General features: G+C 50.0%; 2 long non-coding RNA genes across 3 annotated transcripts; one reads left to right on the top strand and one right to left on the bottom strand.

Moving 5' to 3' along the window:
* Nucleotides 1-2,357: 2,357 nt before the first annotated feature.
* On the bottom strand, nucleotides 2,358-12,111 carry LOC128779379 (uncharacterized). The gene is made up of 3 exons (XR_008425274.1): nucleotides 12,020-12,111; nucleotides 6,504-6,617; nucleotides 2,358-3,279 (listed from the first exon to the last, which is right to left on the bottom strand). It is a non-coding gene; the product is annotated as an uncharacterized lncRNA (long non-coding RNA).
* On the top strand, nucleotides 7,708-20,495 carry LOC112296412 (uncharacterized). 2 transcript variants are annotated; one of them, XR_008425273.2, is made up of 3 exons: nucleotides 8,628-10,582; nucleotides 13,173-13,361; nucleotides 16,086-20,495. It is a non-coding gene; the product is annotated as an uncharacterized lncRNA (long non-coding RNA). The 2 variants fall into 2 exon arrangements; XR_002973882.3 differs by lacking the exon at nucleotides 16,086-20,495 and having other exon boundaries at nucleotides 7,708-10,582; nucleotides 13,173-15,944.
* The last annotated feature ends 855 nt before the right edge of the window (nucleotides 20,496-21,350 follow it).

The raw sequence follows: 21,350 nt of genomic DNA, 5'->3' as shown, positions 1-21,350 counted from the left end.
CCATGCAGTTCAAATAAGCAGGGCGGTTTCAAACGGGTCCTGGCGTCAGAATGCCAAAGCACCTATGCCTTAGGCTGTTTGCTGATGCTGCACAGTTGGGCACCACTTCAGCCACGGGGAGGGAGACAGAAGGTCAGGGCCAGGTCCACCTGAGGTGATGAGTCTTACAGGAGACCTTTCCAAAGTCAGTCTGGGTCCCCAAAGAGCTTTATCCTCAGGGAACATAAATCAGGTCTAACCCCAGCCCCAATGGTCCTGTTACTGAGCAGAGAAAGAGAAGAAAAGGGAAAAGAAAACATCCCCAATGCCCTGTGCTCACTGGTCAACCCTTACAGCCCTGGTGAACACAGCTGGTAGAAGCAACACAAAACTTTGGAAGAAGATTCCCTCAATCTCAACCTCAAGTAACCCTCATAGACAAGTTTTCCGGGGGCGATGAGTAAAAAGCCAGGCCCGTGCAGAGAAAAGGTAACATGACTGAAAGCGAGCAGAACAGAGTAGACCCACATAGACTTGATGTACTGAATTACTGGTTATGTTGATGGCGGGGGGGGGGGGGGGGGCTGTTCTTAAAATAGAGATGTATTTGGCAACAGATTGGACAAGATTTGTGGAAAAATGTGAAAGATGGGTGAAGAAGTGCAGAATGGAGACAAAAAAAGGAAAATACAGAGAAGGGAAGCTTTCATTGGGAAGTTTAACATCTACAGTTAATCATAGTCTCAGAAGTCAAGGACAATAAAAGGAAAAGAGCCTGGGGCTGAGAATTTTCCAGAGCTGATGAAAACTACAGGCCTACAGATTTAAAAGCCTAAAGAATACAGAGCAGGATGCATTTATAAAAACCACACCCACCCACATCATAGTGTAACTGCAGAAAATCAGAGAAAAAATATAGCTTAAACACACAAAAAATCCCTTCAAAGGAACAACAGACTTCGCAGCAGCAACAATGGGAGCCAAAGAGTAGAGTGAAGCATCAGCATAAGATAGAAGGCAACTGTCACCCGAGGATTTTATACCCAGTGAGAATATCTCAAGATGAGGGGGTAAAAGCACATTTTACGACAAAAGCTGTTTAATTATCCACTGCTGACCCTCACCAAAGGAAATTCTTAGAAATGCATATCCATACAAAAGACAGGGGCTCCAAAGGGGGTTCTGAGATACAAAAAGAAATGAGCAAAGAATAGGAAATGTGTAGGCAAATGTAATTGAATGTTATGTGAAACAAAAGTCTGGAGTTGTTAAAATAACAGACTCAAAATACCAGACAACAATAACGTAAGTCAAGAGTAAAAAGGATGGAAGTATTATATGAGGGTAAGGGTTTTGGTTAACCTCATGCACATTGTAAAATCTAGGGAATCATGGAATAGAATGTGTCATTTCAAGACTAGTAGATTAAAAATGAATTTTATGTTTTTTAATTGATTTTAGAAAAGAGAGAGAGAGAAACATCCATTTATTGTTTCACTTAGTTTATACATTCATTGGTTGATTTTTGTATGTGCACTGACTGGGGACCAAAATTTGACATATCAGGAGGATGCTCCAACTGAGCTACCTGGCCAGGGCTAAAAACGAATTTTTAGAAATCAATAAAAAGGCAACTAAAAAAATGAATCGGACAGGGCGGGGGGAACCCAAAGTGCTTGCCGGGTGGCTCAGTTGACTGGAGTGTCATCCCTTACGGGAAAAGGTTGCAGGTTTGGTTCCCGGTCAGGGCGCGAACGGGAGGCAGCCAATTGATGTTTCACTCTGCACATCAATGTTTCTTTCCCTTAAAAAAAAAAAATCCCCAGCTGAGGATTAAAATTTAAAAAGATGACAGACAGATCTTAAACCAAAAATACCAGGATGTATATTCTATTTAATTCCATTACATTACAAAGATTGCCAGTCCGTGTCTTGGTCTGTTAGGCTGCTGTAGCAGAATACCACAGACTTTGTGGCTTACGAACAACAGAAGTGTGTTTTTCTCCCGGGCCTGGAGTCCGGGAAGCCCAAGATCAGAGCGGTCGAAGGTCACCATGGGTAGAGGAGGGCTCTTCCCATTCTCGGATTCCTGGTTGTACCTTCACACGGTGGGAAAGGCTGAGAAGTCCCATGGGGTCTCTCGTAAGAGTGCTGATGCCATTCGTGGGGACTCCACCCCCATGATCTAATCACTTCCCAAAGGCCCCACCTCATAACTCTCCCAACACTGGGCATGGGGGCTCCAACATGCGACTCGGGGGAACACAGACACTCTGCCCCCACAGGACAAAAGTACAGGGCCCCGCGATACGCTGCATTCAAGAACTGCCTTGGAAGAAACTCAGACAGTAACCAATAGCTGGTGTCTGCAGCTCTTCTGTTAGGTGAGAGAGACGTTAAGGCACAAACCACTCCTGGAGACAAAGGGAATGGTTACACTAAAAATGTACAGGGGAGTATTTAAGATCCCCAATGGGTAAATGGGACTACGATCCCCTATTAAATAAAATAATAAAATAAGATCTTATCAAATGTTAAATGAACGAGATAACAAAGATGACAGCAAAAATTAATGTAATACAAACAGCACAGCCCTGGCTGGTGTGGCTCAGTGGAGTAAGTGCCAGACTGCAAACCACAGGGTCGCTGGTTCGATTCCCAATCAGGGCACATGACTAGGTTGCAGGTCCCCAGTAGGGGGGCGCTCAAGAGATAACCACACATTGATGTTTCTCTCCCTCTCTCCCTCCCTTCCCTCTGTCTAAAATTAAAAATAAATACAATCTTTTAAAAACACACACAGTAGAAAGGATTAAAAGTCAAGGTCGATACTTAGAAAAGAATATTAAAGTTGATAAACCTCTGGTGTGATAAACAAGAAAGAATAGAAAGCAAAAATCATCACAACAGATCCCGTAGGTTTTTTAGAAAATTTTTTTTTAATTTCCAAACATTTAGACTTCCTAGTTACATTTTTGTTATTACTTTGTGGTCAGAAAACACACCCTGAGATTTCCAGCCTTTGAAGTTTGTTGCGGCTTGCTTAACAGCTCAACCTGTGTCTGACCTTAGCGACGGTCCCACAGGCACAGGACCGCAGCGTGTTCCGCAGGTGCTGGGTGCAGTCACCCAGATAGAGTTCAGTCTGGGGCGTGCTGTTCGGGTCTCCTCTGCCCTTGGTGAGTGGTTATCTGCTTGTTCTATCAATTACTGAGATAATCACTGTCGTCTACTCCTACTCATGAGTCTGCGAATTTGGCGTGATGTCCCGGAGGGCTTGTCATCAGGTGCGTGTCAGTCCTGGTAAACAAACTGAGAAGTAAACATCTATCCCTACGGATGCCTTCTGTTTACTTACGCCCTTTTTCCTGGTGGTAACAACATCTGCTGCTTTGTGATTCTGTGCCGTGGCAAATGTCTTCCCACCCTTCTACTTTCAACCTCTCCGTATCTTTGCTGCAGATGCGCCCCTGGGAACAGCACAGAGCTGTTGTTTCCCAGAAGGCAACAGTAAAGACAGTGGTATAGAGCAAACGCCTGAGCACACAATGGCTGAGAAGTGCCCAAAACTGAAGACACACATCTGCAAGTTTAAAAGCCCGAAGAGCCTGGCTGGTGTGGCTCAGTGGATTGCATGCTGGCCTGTGAACTAAAGGGTCCCCGGTTGGATTCCCAGTGTAGGGCACATGCCTGGGTTGCAGGCCAGGTCCCCAGTAGGGGGCACATGAGAGGCAACCACACATTGATCTTTCTCTCCCTCCCTTCCCTTCTCCCTAAGTAAATTAAAAATAAATAAAATAGAGTCCCAAGCAGGATTCACCTAACATACCGTAAAACTGAACTAAACCGAAGACAGAGGGGGAGAAAGTCTCAAAAGAAGCCATTTAAAAAAATACATTAATCAGGCAGATGAGCAGCCAGCTACTCACCTGACAGAGTGGAAGTTAAAAACTGGTGGCTTCATGCCTCCAGTAGCGACGATATGGTACTCAACCTATTCCCAGCAGAACTACCTGGCGGCATTCTCTGGTGCTGATCGCTGAGTGGGTCCTAAACCCCCGGCACAGATTCCCTCTGCCCAGACACTTGCAGTGGTTTCTGTTTTCCTGGCCGATACGCCGCTTTCTGCCAAGCTCTCAGCCAGGGGCCTGACTACTTCCTACCCAATTCTTTCACAGCCTTCCACCTTTTTATTTTGTTAACTTCCAGCAAAAGGAAATTTGGTTCAGCAGATACAGAATTTGTGGTCTAAAGCCAAGATTTTCAATTGGACACAAACTTGGAAAGAGATCCTTTCTTTCTAAAAGGCTCCTGGCCTTATTAAACAATTTTTTGAAACAACACTTTGTTGGCACACCTGCCGTGTTTCCAGTTTTGTCTCAGTTGGTCTGTTATCCAGCAAGTTTGTCTTCCTAGTTCCACAAAACAATGTCTGAGATACACAGATTAGCTATTTACTAATCACTAAGTCATCTTTTTTTTTAAGATTATATTTATTTATTTAGAGAGAGGGGAAGGGAAGGAGAGAGGGAGAGAAATATCAACGTGTGGTTGCCCTTCATGTGTCCCCAACTGGGGACCTGGCCTGCCACCCAGGCATGTGCCCTGACTGGGAATCGAACCAGCAACCCTTTGGTTCACAGGCCCACGCTCAACCCACTGAGCTACACCAGCCAGGGCGCTAAGTCATCTTGAGGCCATTTCAATTATTTTTTCATTCAGAAGTCACTTATTCCTCCCGAAGTTATTTCTTAGACCCTGTCCTCTGAAGGTACCACTAAAACAAAGGAAAACCAGACACCTCAATGAGCATAATCCATGGAGCTCGTAGGTCGCAGCTTTTCTCTGAAAACAAAGATCAACTCAAGCATGTTACAGCAGTAATGCTGTTAGAGCAACACTGAGACTAACATTGTTCCTTCTTCCTGTGAGCTTACCACCCTCCCCCTGCCTAAAAGCACTTCTTAGCCATTTCTGTGGGAAGAGTTGCATCATTCCCCACTTCCCTTCTCACTTCCCCCCCACATCGAGAGTTCTGGAAGTCATCTAGTTTATTTCATCTGGAAACATGACTACTGAGGCCCTAAGGAGCAACCTCAGGGCCTTCCTCATCCCCAGCTGCTCCTGCCTGGCCCGTGCATTTAGGGGAAGCCTTGGGCACACCAGCCCTGGGCTCAGACCACTCTCCACTGCGCCTCACCAGTCAAGGGCAGGGGACAATGGACAAGGTCCTTACCGGAATGTCACAGAACTCAGTAGCTCTGCCACTTGCTGTGGGGCCTCCACAGAGGAACCCCAGCTCACATCTCTTGCCTTTCTGACACCCTTTCTTTTAGATAATCCCATAAATACAGTCAGTGTCTCGAGTGAGCTGTGGACTGGCGAAAAGGGACCACAAACACGCACCTGTTGGGCAGTCACATTAAGTTTCTCATTTAATTAACCAGGGATTCAATATCTTAGCAGAGGCAGGGCAGTGGCTGAGGCGTGAAAGAAGCAGATGCAGCACATGGCAGCGAAGCTCCCCTTGGTGCCCAGCGGCCCTGGGCGGGAAGGATGCTATCAAATCTGGGACATTTCATTTCTGGTCAGGACACAACCGTTGTAAACTCAGGGGTAACCTAACTGTTCTGGAAGAACCTAAACCAGTAGTCTGTGCATTTACACTTCAAGGAATTTATACAAACAACAGGCCCTCACTGGTCCTAAAGCAGACGCAGCAGCACCAGGAGCTTGTGGAGGGGGAGTCCAAGCAGCGCCTTCTCCTGCCCAGAGGGCACTTGTGCTTCCCACCGTTTGCTTTTGTTTTTTAACCCAAAGGAACCTCACTATACGCGACATTGATCCATTTGCATTTACAAAGTTGTTCACCTTGCTGCAAAAGGACAGGTACATCTTTTGCATTCTTTCTCAGGGCTTCCTAGTTGTGTAGTTACACCATAAGCTACTTAAGCAGTCCCTAAGAATAAACCTTTTGGTGGTTTCCAGTTTCCTGGCTAGTAGAAAAAATGCTGCAATAAACTATATTTCCTCATCCTTATCTAAAGGCTGAATTTCTAAAGGCAGGATTGCTAAGTCCAATTTGCTTTTACATTTTTGATGGCTATTGTAAAATTGCCCCCCAAAAATGCTGCAACAAGCGAGACTGAACAACAGTAATGTACGCACCTTTCTATTTCCCTATACTTTCCCCAGCACCAGGTATTATCATTTTTCTCCTGTGCCAAGCGATTGTTGAAAATAAAATGGTCTTGAAACAGTCTCAAAGAAAAATGATAAGTACAGTGTAAAGCTTTTTTTGTCCTGAACCATTTGAGAATTAAGTCGCTGATAAGGTTGCCCATCGTTTCTCAATAATTTTAGTGTATATTTCCTAAAAGCAAGGGCCTCCAACATCACCACACCACCATTCAAATCAGGAAGTTAACATTGATTCAGCCCTGGCTTGTGTGGCCCGGTTGGTTGGAGCGTCATCCTGTAACCAAAGGGCTGCTGCGGGTTTGGTTCCCAGTCCGGGCACATACCTAGTTTGCGGGTTTGAGTGGGCACGCATGATCCCTGGGCTGGGCGTGTACAGGAGGCAGCTGATCGATGCTTCTCTCTCGCATCGATATTTCTCTCTCTCTCCTCTCCTCTCTCTGTGAAAGGAGTAAAAACATGCCCTTGAGTGAGGATTAAAAACAAACCATGATTTATTACTAACATCCAATAGCTGAGACCCCATCCAAGTCTCTTTTATTGTCCCAACAATGTTCTTTGGAATAAAAAGATCCAGTTCAGAATTGTGCACTGCTAATAGGTTCTGCGTCTGATTTGGCTCCTTCAATCTAGAGTAGTGCCTCAGTCCTAAACAGTGATTCTCACCCTTGAGCAAGGGTCAGGGCCATGTGGAGGGCTTGTTACAACAGACTACTGGGCCCCAGAGTTCCCAACTCAGTGGTTTTGGGTGGCTGAGAACATGCACTTCTCCAGGTTACGAGGTGATGCATTTTCTGCTGGTCTGGGGGCCACATTTTGAGAACTGTTGTTATAAAACTTCCCCACGGTAAAGTCCAGTGGCCCGGCTGGTCCCCAGGAGCTCTTGAGGCGGTCAGTAGGCTTGTGCACAGGGTGGAAAGCAAAGATACGGTCTCCTTAGAGTGTGAAATAATGCTTCATACCACTATCAGGTAGGTTTCTTTAAAAAAAGGAAGTACCAAATGTTGTGTATTTGTTTTCCATTGCTGCTGTAACAAATTCCCACAATTTGGTGCCCTAAAACAACATATACATTTATTATCTTAGAGGCCTGGAGTTCAGAAGTCTGAAATGGGGTGTCAGCCCAACTTGCGTTCCTTCTGGAGGCTCTGGAGGGGACTCCATTCTTTGCCCTTTCCCGCTTGTACAGGCTGTCCCCCCACCCCCGGCTCATGGCCCCCTTCCGTCTTCAAACCCGGCGATCCCGCTCGTGGTGGATCACTCTGACAGTGACCGATGCTCCTGCTCTGCCTTTCAGTTAGAAGGAGATTTCTTGTGGCCCCCTGAAAAAATCGAGAACAACATCCCCACTTCAAGACCTTAAACAGCTACAAAGTCCCTGTGCCGTATCCACAGGTTCCAGGGCTTAGGACGTGGGCATCTTTGGTGCCCATTAATCTGCCAATCAGTGATGAAGACCACTGGTCATCTACCAAACTCTGTTTTTCCCTTCTGCGGGCACGCAGCGAAGCTACATTTGCCAGCCTTCTTTACGGTTGGGTGAGCGTGTGTGACTAAGGTCTCTCCGAAGTCATGTGAACAGAACTTTGTGTTCCTTCCGTGCCGGCTCCGTGAGAACCTCCTGTGCATGGTCTACATGTTCTCTCTGCTTTCTGGGGCCCTTGGAGCATGGTGGAACCTGGGTGCTGAATGATCACCAAGAAGGGAACCACCCACTGACCTAAACACCCATCCTGGAACGTTAAGTAAGCAAAAATTAAGTGTCTATACCATAGAGACTACACCATCGAGCCATTGCACTTTGGGGCTGCTTGTTGGAGTACTGATACACCAACAAATGGTATTTCTTAATAGCCCTTGTCTCCCGATGCCCATTTTTCATAAGATCCAACCTCCTACTTCCCTAAGAAGACTGAGGTTATCTGAAATACATAATCACGTTTTCACCTCTCCCCTTCGGACCTTTACTGAGCAACAGGTGCAGGGCAGGTACACTGCTAAGGTCTGCAATGACTGCGTCCTTTGTCTTTGGGAATACTTTCCTTTCTTTCTTGTTGCCTTTTCTAAACCAGGTCTCCTTTTTCACCTGTACTGCTTGGACTACATTCTCCAGTGTTCTCCTCTTCACTGGCTCCTCAGCTTCCACTTTCAAACCGGCCGGCCTTTCCCTCACTCTGCTGTACCACCAAACTCCTCTATTCCTCTGCCTTCATCCGCGGCAGACATCAGGGAAGATGGGTGACGGCTCAGACCCCACTTTTTGACACTCCCCCCACCTCCGCTGTTCATCGTGTTTCCACTTCCGCTTATCTTACTGATATTTCCTGAGCCCTTCCTTGGTACTAGGGATTTGGCAAGAGTGAGAGACTCCAACATAAGACCATTCATTGGACGGGACAGGTCAGTGAATCAGGAAGTCTGGAGGTGAGAGGGAGCAGCGACTGACCTGGTCTGGGGTCAGAAAAAAACAAAACTCAAGAGGTGGCCCTTGGGCCCACAGCTGAGGGCCAAGGCTGAGTAGGCATTAGCTAAAGAAAGAAGGTTACAGGCAGCGAAAATTATAGGCAGACACAGCCGGAGAAAGGCTAAACCTGGAAGGCACCAGCAAGTACCCGACAGAGGAACTCAAGATGAAAGATTTTAGCCTTAGTAGCAGGGGTGTCCATCCTGTGGCCCGAGAATGTGGCCCAACGCAAAATTGTAAGTTTACTTAAAACGTTACAAGATGTTTTGTGATTACATGTTGCAACATATTTAATGTGTGGCCCAAGACAACTCTTCTTCTCCCAGTGTGGCCCAGAGATGCCAAAAGGTTGGACACCCCTGCTTAGTCGATAGGCTTGAGTGAGTAATGCATGTGGGAAGTGTAATTCCAGGAACTAGAATGCATGACCCCGAGACTCCAGGAGGTCAACAGGCAATTCGACCTTTGCGCCCAACGGGGTCTCCATGCGGGTACCTGAGCCATTGTGTTCCAGGGCGCGAACACTCTTGATGCAGAGAGAGAATTGTTGATCAGCAAAGAAGTACTAGGAAAGAAAAATAGCCGCAGGACCGCAACTCTTGCCCAATTAGCCTTTTTCTGAACCCTTACCTACCCTTTCCTCTCCTTATAAAAAAGTCAGCTTGGTACATAACTTGCTATCTTCGCAGATCCACAGCCATCTAAATAAAGCTCCCCAAAAGATTCAATCCTTGTCTCTTATTGGTTCTGGTAGTGACAGGCAGCACAACCTTTCTGGTTTAAGTAACTGGGGTCAAGGACATGTGTGAAAGAGAGAAGGAAGGTGCTCTGGGGACCGTCAAGGGGTTAGAGGTGGGGTAAGCAGAGGAGTTGTTAGGCAGTGCGGCTCCAGAGAAGGGGTCTGGACCCCAAAGGCAATCTGGATTTCCACTAAGGAGGAGGAGGAGCTTGGGAGACCTTGCCCCCAGGGCCTCGACCAGATCTGTACCCCAGCCACCAGTCCTCTAGCTCAGCTTCCGCCTTGGCCCCGCCCCCTACGCCCTAGCCCCGCCCCACACTCCCAACAGCTTCCACCCGGCCACGCCCACTTGGCCGCGCCTGCGCCAACAGAGCCAGGGAAGCTGTTTGACCGCTGTCTGGGAAGCCGGGGACTCGGGTTTTGAGTAGGACCGTTTCTAAACACTGGAGGGAAACCAAGAAGAGGCTGGATGGCAACGGGGCCTCCTCTCCTCCCGGGTCGAGTCGGAGCGATCTCTCTCCAGGCCGCCCGCCTCCGCCCCCGCGCGCGCCCCTGCCTTCCTGCTTTGGAAACGCCGGGGCCTCGATACAAACGGAAGCCGAGGCCAGGTCACGTGAGACCCTGTTCCCCGCTGCAGCAGCTGTTAAAGGAGACCTGTGCTCACCGCTTTAACTAGTGCGGGCTGGGTTTTTCTGTAGCAGCTGGAAAGTAGCATTCCACCCAGCCCCACCGGGGCGTTCAGTGAGACCCCAAGGGACAGCGGCTTGGATAAAATGGTCTGGGGCTGCAGTCGCGGTGGCTCTGCCACCCTCGGGGACCCGGGCTGCCTATCCCGTGATCTGCCCCTGCCCCTGCCCCGCCTTCCGTCCGCGGGTCGGAGAAGGCGCCCCAGTCTGCAGCAGGCCCTTACGGGAGTCCTGCACCACGGGACAGAAATGCAGTGGGGCGACCCGAGACCCGCCCGACACTGCTCTTGCGTTACAAGAGGACGACGGGGACAGCTGGTCCCACCGCTACCCTACCCCACCCCATCCTAGTTTTGGGTGAGGGGCACTTTCATGGCGTTTAGCGGTGGGAGTGAAGATAAAGCACATCCATTGTGAAGACATTTCATGCGGACAACCCAGCGATCACACCTGAAACACGATGGGGTTTTTTCAACCTTGCGGTTCCTGTTTCCTCCTGAAATTGAGAGCTGCTCGGTGAGTGGGGACGTGTGGAAGAGAGTGGGCGCGGGGAAGGGGGGTTTGGGCGGGGGTGGGGGGATGGCTCTGGACAGCACCTGCCTCTTCCCAGGGCTGGGTCAGAGCGGAGGGGGCCACGGGGTTCAGGTACAGCGCTCCGGTGTGACAGGCGGAGCCACCTCACAGAGTTGAGCTGCTTTTTCCACTTTGGCAAACTAATTGTACATAAAATGGTATTCAGACTTTTTATTTTTTTTTACATAGAGAAACTTATTTTTTTAGGTGGAAATTTAGATAGAACTCCAAAACGAATGAAAATGGAGTTTCTTGGGGAGGGAATGGGGTTTGAGGTGTTGCCCACCCCGTCTTGCAAACCTTCTTGAGGAATTTGAATCACCTCCACAGATTTAGATACGGCAGAGACACTAACCACTTCAAGACATCCAGTCTCACCTCCTACCCTTTAGCAATCAGACCCCTCCAACAGTTTTGAGAGGCACAGGCCCAGTTCCCTTCCCTTCACGATTCTGGCCAATGGGTTGTGAGCAGAGGCAAAGGGCAACTCTCAGGTGATGCCTTTAAAAAAAAAAAGCTTAGCCCTCTGCTTTATCTGCCCCTTTCACCTGGCGGAGAAAGGGGCCAACTGGAGTGGCATCCTGAGCCCACAGGGAGGTCCCATGTTTCTGAGATGGCAAAGCCAACGTGCCAGCCTCTGTGCCCGGTGACCCCACCTAGCAGTGCAGCTGTTGCTCTGGATCACCGCTCCTCGCCCGCCCCACCTCTGTACTGTTGTTACCTGAAAGCAAAACAGAGGCCTGTCTTTTTAAAGCCAGTGTGTTTGGGGATCTTCACGCACAGCGGCTCAGCCAGCTCCCGAACTGGGAAGCCAGCATTCACAGGAACACAGCCTGGCGCCCTCCACAGCCCCACTGCAAGCCTCCAGCCGCGCTCAACTTATGGAAGGCCGTTTTGCTTATTAGGACACATGTCCCGTGTGCCTTTGGTGCACATTAAAAAACAAACAGCTTTGATTTTATTTTTAGAGAGAAAGGAAGGGAGGGAGAAAGAGGGAGAGAAACATCAATTGAGAGAGAAACATTGATTGGTTGCCTTCCGTACACACTAGGCCTGGGGACCGAACCCGCAACCCAGGCATGTCCCTGACCTGAATTGAACCCGTGACCTTTTGGGTTGTGGGACAGCACCCAACCCACTCAGCCACACCAGCCACGGGCTTTGGTCCGCTTTTAAAGTCTCCTCAGCTCCACCCCAAAAAAGAAACCTGCAGCTTTGCTGAGTGAGGACCGGAAAAGCTGGTTCGTCCAGTCAGTCATAAATGTAGATGTTCATTTATAAATTGACGTAGGAACACAAAGCAAATTAGTAGAAAATCTGATTTCTGTTCCCTCTTCTCGCATCGTTTCCTGCCAACTCCCACCTCTTCTTTGTACTTACCACTCTTCCTCACTCCTGCTTCCTCCTGGATTTCCTCCCGAGTGCCAGAATACGTTGCTCACGCGTGTGACGGTCCACAGGGCGTGGATGACGGCTCGGGGAAAAGGAGGAGGGCAAAGCATCCCGAAGCAGCTGACTGCTGGCACCTGAAGCATGGCACACGGCAGAACCACAGGAGCCCTATACTCTGTGGCAGGAACCTTCTTCCGGCTGAGACGCCGCTGAACTTGCAGGGAAAGGAAAAAGGTGGAGAGCCACCTGCAAATGAAAAGCATCAAGTAAAAAGACAGAAATGTGAAGTGTTCAATGAACTCTTTGCAAACTGCACACTTGATAGCGGCCACCACTGTCAGGCATAGTCACAGAAGTCTCACATACATGGCTCGAGGTAAACACTCCTGTTCCCATTTCACAGGTGAGGAGCCAGTTCAGAAGAGTAAGGTTTGGGACTTGAAGCCAACTTTGGCTGTCCCCCACCACCCCCCACACCACCCTGCTTTAAAAGATGTGATTATTAATTTTGTCACCTTGGCTGGGCCTTGGTCCCCAGATTTGTGGTCAGACATCATTCTGGATGTTTTGTGGGAGTGTTTTTGGAGAAGATTAATGTTTAAATCGATGGACTCTGAGTAAAGCAGACTGACCTTCCTAACATGCGTGAGTCTCATTCAGGCAGTTGCAGGCATGCGTACAGCAGAAAGACTAGCTGTCCCTGAGCAAGAAGGAACTCTGCCAGCAACCCAGACGTGACCTGCAGAATCGGCGCTCTCCCACGGGCCTGCAGTCCCCCGGGCCATGCTGGCGGGTGCAAGGAGCCCATGCCAAAGGCAGACCTGAACTGCTCTCCTGCAGCCTTCAGGGGTTTCTCTATGAAGGGCAGAGCCGCACGCACACACAGGGGCAATGGGCCAGTCTGAAGAGACCGAGGCCAGACAGTGTCCTCTCCCAGTCTGGACTTACGTGCCTGCAGCAGAGTTCCTCTTCTTGGGTTTATAGGGTGACTGCTATTCCCAGTCTGCTTTGCAGTTAGGGGTGATCACATGGCTGAGTTCCGGCCAATGAAATGTGAGTGGTGTCAGGTAAGCTATTTAGCTTTCTGGCGTGACCCACAAAACCTTCTGTAATCTTCCCGCATTCTCCTCCACTGTTGCAGCAACCTGGGATGGTCATGTTCAAACAAGTTGACTACCGGACGGAAGAGGGCCACCAGCACCATGTTAGACTTTGCGAGAGCAAGAAGTCAACCTTTGAGCACGTGAACTCGCTGAGACGATGGATTTACTGTTCCCTGCGCTAGATTATTGTGCCCTGACAAAGGCAGCGGCTGTTCATCTCTGTGTGGGTAAGGAAAGGCTACAGGCTCTACACCAGAGTCCAGAATACAGTGGCTTACAAACAGTGACCAGCCCATCTGTTTACACAAGCTGTGCCACTGTACTTCTTCTCACAGGTGTCCCGGTGTGGGTGATGAATCACACGGACACCCTACTTAAAGAGCAACGGACTTGCCACCCCTCCCACTGTACCTTCCAAAGTGAGCATTCGGGCAGCTCTGCCCCCCGGGGCCCTGACGGACTTACTCTGCGGGCTCCAGGGCGTCCCCACCAGTGAGGCTTCAGCCCCAGGCCCCGGGGGAGGTTCTCATCAGTGATTTTTTTATTTTTTAATGTTCTGATTCCCGTTGTTAAAGGAAACCCAAAATGGAGACCACAGTCTGAACACAGCCCTAAACCATCACTCAGTCACAAAACCGACACTGAAAAAGCGTCCTGATTTCCCTGAAATGCTGGCTCTGGCCTTCAACAAAATTTCAGCTGTCTTCACTTGAGCATGACCCCGTGGCTTCCCAGGAGGGAAGCGGCCTCCTTGCTGCCCACGAGTGTACAGTGCTTCCCCCTCGGGAATGGGTCAGTATCCAGCCACCAGTCCCGGCAGAGGGCTGCGCTTCCATGTCCGTGCTTTGCAAAGTGGACTGTGGCTGCCGAGCGCCCAGCTTCCGGCCGCTTTCAGCATCCCCTCTCAAAGCGCTCCTAAGAGTGAAGCTCTCTGGGTTTTCTTTTGACACCATTCAGACTGCAAGCCCAGAGACCAAGGGTCCAGGTTTTTTTCTTTCACTTCTTATTTTGAGATCGTTTAGATTCACACTCAGTTGTAAGAACACAGAGCCCCTTTACCCAGTTTCCCCTCAAAAATGCCATCTTGCAAAGCTGTAACAGTATCGTGACGAGGACGTAGACACTGGCATGACCCAAAGCTTTGCATGGATTTCCCCAGCTTTCTCTGCACTTGCGTGCGTGCGTTTAGTTTCATGCAATTTTATCACACGTGGAGGATGATGTAACTACCACCAATCAAGATACGGAACAGCCAGGTTTGTGTTTGGTCACTGTCATTTCCTCCGAGGCCTAGCGCCACGCCTGTCACAAAGATAGTAACGACTTGTTGAATGAAGGGGCAGGGTACTGGCTCGGGCTCTAAGGTGCCCAAAACCAGCAGTGTGGATGAGGTACGTGGAACAGTCAGCGGCAGGGCTGGCAGGACAGCCAGCGTGCACAGGTGTGCGCCATCTGCCTCTGGGCCAGGTGACTGCGGCAGTCCCACAGTGTCCCTGGCTGATGGGTAGGGGCAAGGCAGGGCACACCCAGTGCTCACAAGGGCCACACCTGGGCGTGGCTGGCACGGCTTCCCATCACACCCCACTAGCCAGAACGTAGCTACAAGGACACACCGAGTGGCAAGGAAGGCTGGGAGGCTGAGGCCAGTGGTACTGTTGGCCCACAATTCTTCCTCCCCTGTTGACCTTGGCAAGGCTCACCACGGTGGAGAGGACCTCCCATCGCATGGCCTTGGGCTTTGGCCAGTGGGATGCGGGTAGATGACAGCATGTCCATTTGAGCTGAGGCCCTGAACCTACTTGGCCCCCTGGCACAATCGCCACCCTCGGTGAGAAGAGCATGCCCCAGGCAGCCAGTGGGCCAGAGGATGAGACAGGTGGAACAACCCTCAACTGGCCCGCAGCATGAAGCAGAGCTGCCTCTGCTGACCCACTGCGATGTGGAGCCGCTGGTCATCAGCTGGAGTGCAGAGAAACCCGATGGCCACACGTTCAGGCTGACTGTGGAGTTCTGGTCCTGAAGAAGGAGGAGCCAGCACTGGTGGAGCCGACACCCCAGCCTGCGGGGTCCTTCAAGAGCCCCGGGCACTGCTCAGCAGCTTAGCCGGCACAAACGACAGAAGCACCCGCTTTCCTGACACTGACACGCTGCTGTGGGCAGAGGCGCTGGAGGCGGTGGCCTGGGGCCACCCCGCATGGGGACCACAGACCCAAGCACCACTGTCTGGAGGTGTTTGGGAAGGGAGGGTAGGTCGTGGATGGAGGGGACGGTGATCGAGGAACACTATCAAAATGTCACATTAATAAAGAGTGTGGGAGGAGTTTTCGTGGTGAGTCAACAGGTGGTATGAACAGAAGCCTGAAATCACGGTGCCTTTTACCACATTCAACACTAAATCAGTGCCTGTTTGCCAGCCGTTCAGTGGAGGAGGACGCCATTGCAACCTGGATCCCACGCGAGATGTGGAGTGCCTGGAAAAGACAACAAAGGCCGCTGCCAGGCCCATGAAGAAGTACCTCGAAGGGCCGTTTCCCACAGTCCTGGGGCCTGGGCATGCACTCCACGCACCGACGGCAGCTTTTCAAATGCTACTCGTCAGTCGTTCTGCCAACGAGGATTTGGGTGTGCAGAAGTGAGAGCAAAGTTTCTCCACCTCTGGAGTTGCTGAGACGTGCACAAGGCACGTTCTTTTGAAAGCACAGCAGTTTGGGTGTGAGCACCCATTCTGAAGTGGACGCACTAGTCCCTGATAAAGTGTTGGCTACTTACTTGAAACTGGTTGAGGAAAATAAAACACAGTTAAAATACAATATATTCTCAATTTTACCTAGGGTTTTTTTTTTGGTATTTACCTCCTTTTTATTGGGAAAATTTTAAAATGCTTAAAAATGTTGAACGAACATAGCCACCACATTTTACTTTTGCCTTCCCTCCTCTCTCTCCACCCCCAGACGCGCACCAACGACACACACACGCAAACAGGCTGTCGGTGTGGCGCTGTGATCCCCAGATGCTTCCGCACGAGCCTGCTAAGGCGGCAGTTTCCTACAAAGCGGCAGCGCCACTCTCACCCACAGCAGTCAGCCGTCACCTACAGTCCCAATATTCAGGACAGGCCTTCCCAGCTGTCCCTGAAGGACGTCTTTGCAACTCCCCCCAGGACTCCTGCACTCACGAATCGTACCGGAGGGCGAGATTTAAGTGCATAAAAAGCCGTGTAAAAATGACCTGAAGAGACCAGGTAATAAAATGCATTTGAAGTGATGTATAAAGGTCACATAATGACACTGTTTCGTCATCTACAGAATCACACAGGAGTTAATCACATTATCCCTAAAGGTCCCTTATTTGTTCCAAATAAATAACCAACCATATCTTTGACTTTTATATTATAATGCCACCTGGTATTCACTCTGTGCCAGGCACCCTTGCTAGCAACTCTTCCAGTCTCCACGAGAGCACCACGCGGGCTGGGCGCGGGTGGGGAGACTCAGGCACTGAGCCGTGCAGTAGAGCTGGCTCCATGTGTGCACTTTCTAGTCGGAGAGCTTGGAAATCCAACCCCCTTGCGATTAGGTTTGGCCCTTAAGTGAGATTGAGGAGGCAGACAAAGGGGGAGCCGTTTCTCAGCTACTTCTGTCAGAAATGAGGCTTCCACGGGAGGGACCTGCCTGGTGTACCAGCCCCCTGGCCACCCAGATCCAAATGCCAGTCCAGGAGACTCCGCCTGCTAGTCCTGTAGGTGGAGTCACAAACACAAACCTCTTGGAAGACAGAGCATGTGCGGAAAACCAGGCTTCTGGCCCAGACGCTTGGCCTCTTGCAATGCAAAGGAGCACATGGCCATAAATAAAAGGCAAGTAACAAACTGGGAAAACATCTGCAGCATAGGAACAGTATTTTATATTCTACAAAGAGTTCTTGCAAATGAATGAGACAAACCTGAGTCTAAATGGGCAAGAGAGAGGAGCAGGCAATTCACAAACACGGCTGATGCCTCAAAACAGGTTTGGCTTTATGAGTCGTCGATGAAATACAACTTGAGAAAACAATGCAAAACCCCCGTTCTACCAGATTAACAAAGGTGACAAAGAATGATTAAGACGGCGCTGGCGAGGTGTGGAGAAATGGTATATATGGTATATGTCGAAGCAGTGCCAGCTCTCTGTAGGGCGGGGCGGCGACAGTGTGGTTCCGAGGCCTTCAGCAGTGAGCGCGCCTTTGCACACCAGTTCCGGAATCTCACTGAGGCAAGAATTAGAGCCACGCACAGAGATGTAGCTACAAGTAATCGTGCAAAAGTGCAAAGTTGCAAACAACCGACATACCAAAACAGACAATGACGGTGCACTTGCATAATGGGGCATGATGCAGCCGCCAGAAACACGCACAAGTGCGTCCTCTGACGTGGGGAGATGCTCGAAATATATTAAGCAGTAAAGGCTGGTTATGAAATGACCCCCCAAATGCACATGTATACACACAGAGGAAGTCTGGAAGGCTGACTTCTGGCTGCTGGACTTACAGATGGTTTTGCTTTTCATTTCTTTTATTTATGGCTTAGTACTTTTCTCTAATGAATGTTCATTTCTTTTATGGTAAGTTTTATAAACTGGCAATTATGTGAAGGTGAAAGGACATGACATTAATAAATCCTGAACTCATGGGAATTAAACTGCACCAGATCACTAAGAAAGAAGCAAATCAGCCCTGGCGGTGTGGCTCAGCTGGTTGGAGCGCGGTCCTGTACACCAAAGGTTGCGGGTTCAATTCCCGGTTGGGGCACATACCTGGGTTGCAGGTTCGGTCCCGGCTGAGGCACATGCAGGAGCCTGTAGATGTTCCCTCTTTCCCTCCCTCCCTCTCTGGAATCAGGAAATATATCCTCAAGTGAGGGTTAATAAAATGGAAAGGAGAAACAAGTCATAAAGCATTAGCATTTACCTTGAATTAAGTAGATTTAGTTTTCTCCGTCAGGGAATGAGGCCTAAATTAGGCATGCCTGTCTTTGACCTGTGAAACTTGTACCTGTTACAAATGTATAGAAAATATTTGGAAGGAAACCCACTAAATTTTAAAACGGTTCCCTTCACCAGGGTGGGACCAGAGGAGGAGGGAAGATACCTTTTCCTTACACAACTCGGTACTGTTGGACTAGTTATATATAACAAGCATGCAAAAATCTAAGTGCATGTAAAAAGCAAAAATGGTTGTAACTAGGAAAACACTTACGAACAAGGTGGCCTCGTGGTTGGATGACACAAAACCAGCGCAGAGCATGTAACTATGCCCATGCGTCTGCACGCGAGGGAGGCCTGCTGGGAGCACGCTCTCATCAAAGCAGTTGTTCGCGCTCGTTCACTCCACAAATGTGTGCTGTGCACCTTAAACGGGCCAGGCACACGGATGGCCCCCTTCTAGGAACCTGGGGGTCAGCAAGGAATCGAACCACCCAATGCGATTCCCTCGTGGAACCTACATCCCAGCAGGACAGACAGCAAGGTGGAAACCCGGCGGGTATGTCAGCAGCTGACGGCCCTATGAGAAAATGGAGCAGGGTAAAGGAGACAGGCGGTGCAGTGGACGAGGGCAGGGCTCACTCAGCAGGCTAATCAGGGAGGGCCTCATTGAGAAGGTGACTTGGGAAGGATTTGAAAGAGGCAAGAGAGGGAGTTACGCAAACAGCTGGAGTTTCATAACCAGAGGGAACAGCCCATGCAAAGGCCCCAAGGTGGGTTCCAGGAACAACAATGGAGGCAGTGAGGCTGAGGCAGAGTTAGCAAGGACGGAGCGAGTCAGAGGAAGGCAGACTAGTTGTTCAGGAACAGTGCCGGGTTCCGTAGACTACTGTTCGAACTTCTGCTTTCATCCGACGTGCAGCGGGGAGTCACTGGGGGGTGTTGAGCACGGAAATGCCAGGATCCATCCGGCTGCTGCGTGGAGACCGGGCTACTGGGGTTGGGGTTGCGGGAGGGCAGAGATCTGCTTGTCCAGGTGAGGGATGAGGGTGGTTGAGGGGATGTGAGGCGTAGGATCCTAGACACAGTTTTGCAGGTAGAGCAGCAGGAGCCCCAGACAGACTGGGTAGAGGTTGTGAGAATGAGGGGTGCGAGGATGGCGCTTGGGGTTTGGGCCTGAGCGAGGGAAGTAGAGATGCTACTAGTTGGAGTGCCATGGGTTTGCAGTTGGGGAAGGACCAGGGATTTATCTTGGACCTGTTATGTCTGAATGCAGCAGCGATATAAACTTTGTTTGCAGAATGTTTTGAGGAAAGAGTGGGGGTAGCAAATATATAAAATGGAGTCACTTTAACCAAGCTGCTAAAATTACTAACATTATTGTAACTGAACAACTAGTGGGGTCCCATCGCCTGCCAAGCATAGGCAATAACTCTGGAGACAGAATCCAGTGAAAAGGAAAATGGAATTTTTTATTTACTTAAGAATATACACAGCAGATTTCTTGAGGCCCCTACCCCCACCTCCAGAGGAGCAGACAAGGGGAGGAGCCAGGGGAGGAGCAGACAAGGGGCCACCACAGCACAGGGGAGGAGCATGGGACTTGTCATGTGGCCACCCCACCCTCCCTATCTCCTGGGACCTGCCACCCCAAGTCCCAGGCCCACCCCACAGTCTCCGCAGCTTCCCACATGGGGATGGGGTGGGGGGTTGCTGCCGAGCCTCCCTGCGGCTCTAATGGGAGTGCTATGGCAGAGGGGCGGGGAACCCCTCTGGTCATGCCCCCACAGCCAGCGGATGGGGGAGCAAAAACAGGGCATTTGTGCACACTCTGCTTTTTAAATACTCCCCCACAACTCCCTGCTGGGTGGAAGTAGATAGGAGGGTATGTCCCTTCCATCCAATCGCCTTCCTAGGTTTTGGTGTCGGCCTTGTGCACCTCTTCTGCTATGTCCTACAAGTGTCCTCCTGGTTGCCAGGGAGACTCACATCTTCAGCACCTCTCCACCCCTCCCCTTGGGCCGGGAGGGTAGTTCCCCCATCACGTTGTGAACACCGGGGCATGAGGAAAGACTATTCTTGTTCTCTGTAAGTAGCCTGGGAACTTAGAACTTCTTGAACTTTCCAGTCCTGTGTCGATGGCTGGGCACACATCTGGCCACACACCAGAGCTCCGGATGACCCTCTGATGACCCAGAGACTCACGTGTGCAGGCCACCTGACATGCTCCTGCCCAGCTACTAGACCACCTGGCGCTCATCACCCAGACGGCCTGACACCCGACTGACAGCCATCCTGGGCCAATCCTAGGGCTGCATATTCTCAAGAATGCGCTTTTTAGTGTAAAAGCTCTTAACTTTTCTTTCTTCAGAACACGTCTGGGTTTTTGCCTGGGTTCCTAGTGTGCACGCTCTAAGACCCTTGAATAAATCTATCATTCATTTCTAACCAAAGCCTCCAGGTTCCTCTGAGTTTGTTCGACAGTGTCTAATGACATCTTCCAAATGAAAAAGTAATTTCGAGACTCCTGACCCTGCCACCGTTCCATCCCCAGTACTGAAAATATGCGCGTCAGTCGCTGCCGGTGATCTGGAGCAATCACGGGGCTAGAAGATGGGCCAGAACGTGCTGCAGCCGAGGCCCCAGTTTTCAAGGGATGGGGGAGAGGGAGGGGCCAGAGGCTGCCACGTGTCCACACTCCTGGCAAGATTCCACATATCATTAAATGGATGACATACGAACTCCAGAAATTAGTAGCAGTTTCTTTGGGATCCAGCTTGAGGTTGAGAGCAAGTGAGACCAATACCCAGGGTGGGGCAACACAGGGTTACAGTTGTTCATATGGAAAATACTACAGTGATAAATAAAACAGGAATAAACTCCCATACTCACAACTGCACACCTACCGTTGTTCCCCCTGGTACGTACTAGCAACAGTATTCTGTGTGTCCCCTCTGCTACTCACACAGAATACTTCACTCTGACACCAGCTGGCTGCCTCACAGTTTAACTCAATTCTGACACCATCTACCTGGAAACATCTACTGTCCGATCTCTCAGGGTAAGAGCTCAGTCCCACCAGACTCCGCCCCCCCAACTTCAGCTGCCAATCCCTAGTAGTTCCCCAGGTTATTCATAACTTCCGTACAACCTGAATACAGATCGAAGGTTCCCATGGCTCCCCACCCCCCTGAATTTGATTGTTTGCTAGAACAGCTCACAGAACTCAGGGCAACAGTTAACTTCCAGTGTATCAAA

The sequence above is a fragment of the Desmodus rotundus genome, chromosome 10 (assembly GCF_022682495.2).
Source record: "Desmodus rotundus isolate HL8 chromosome 10, HLdesRot8A.1, whole genome shotgun sequence".
NCBI lineage: Eukaryota > Metazoa > Chordata > Mammalia > Chiroptera > Phyllostomidae > Desmodus > Desmodus rotundus.
The sequence above is the reverse complement of the archived record's forward strand: the minus strand, read 5'-3'. Positions and strand labels throughout refer to the sequence as shown.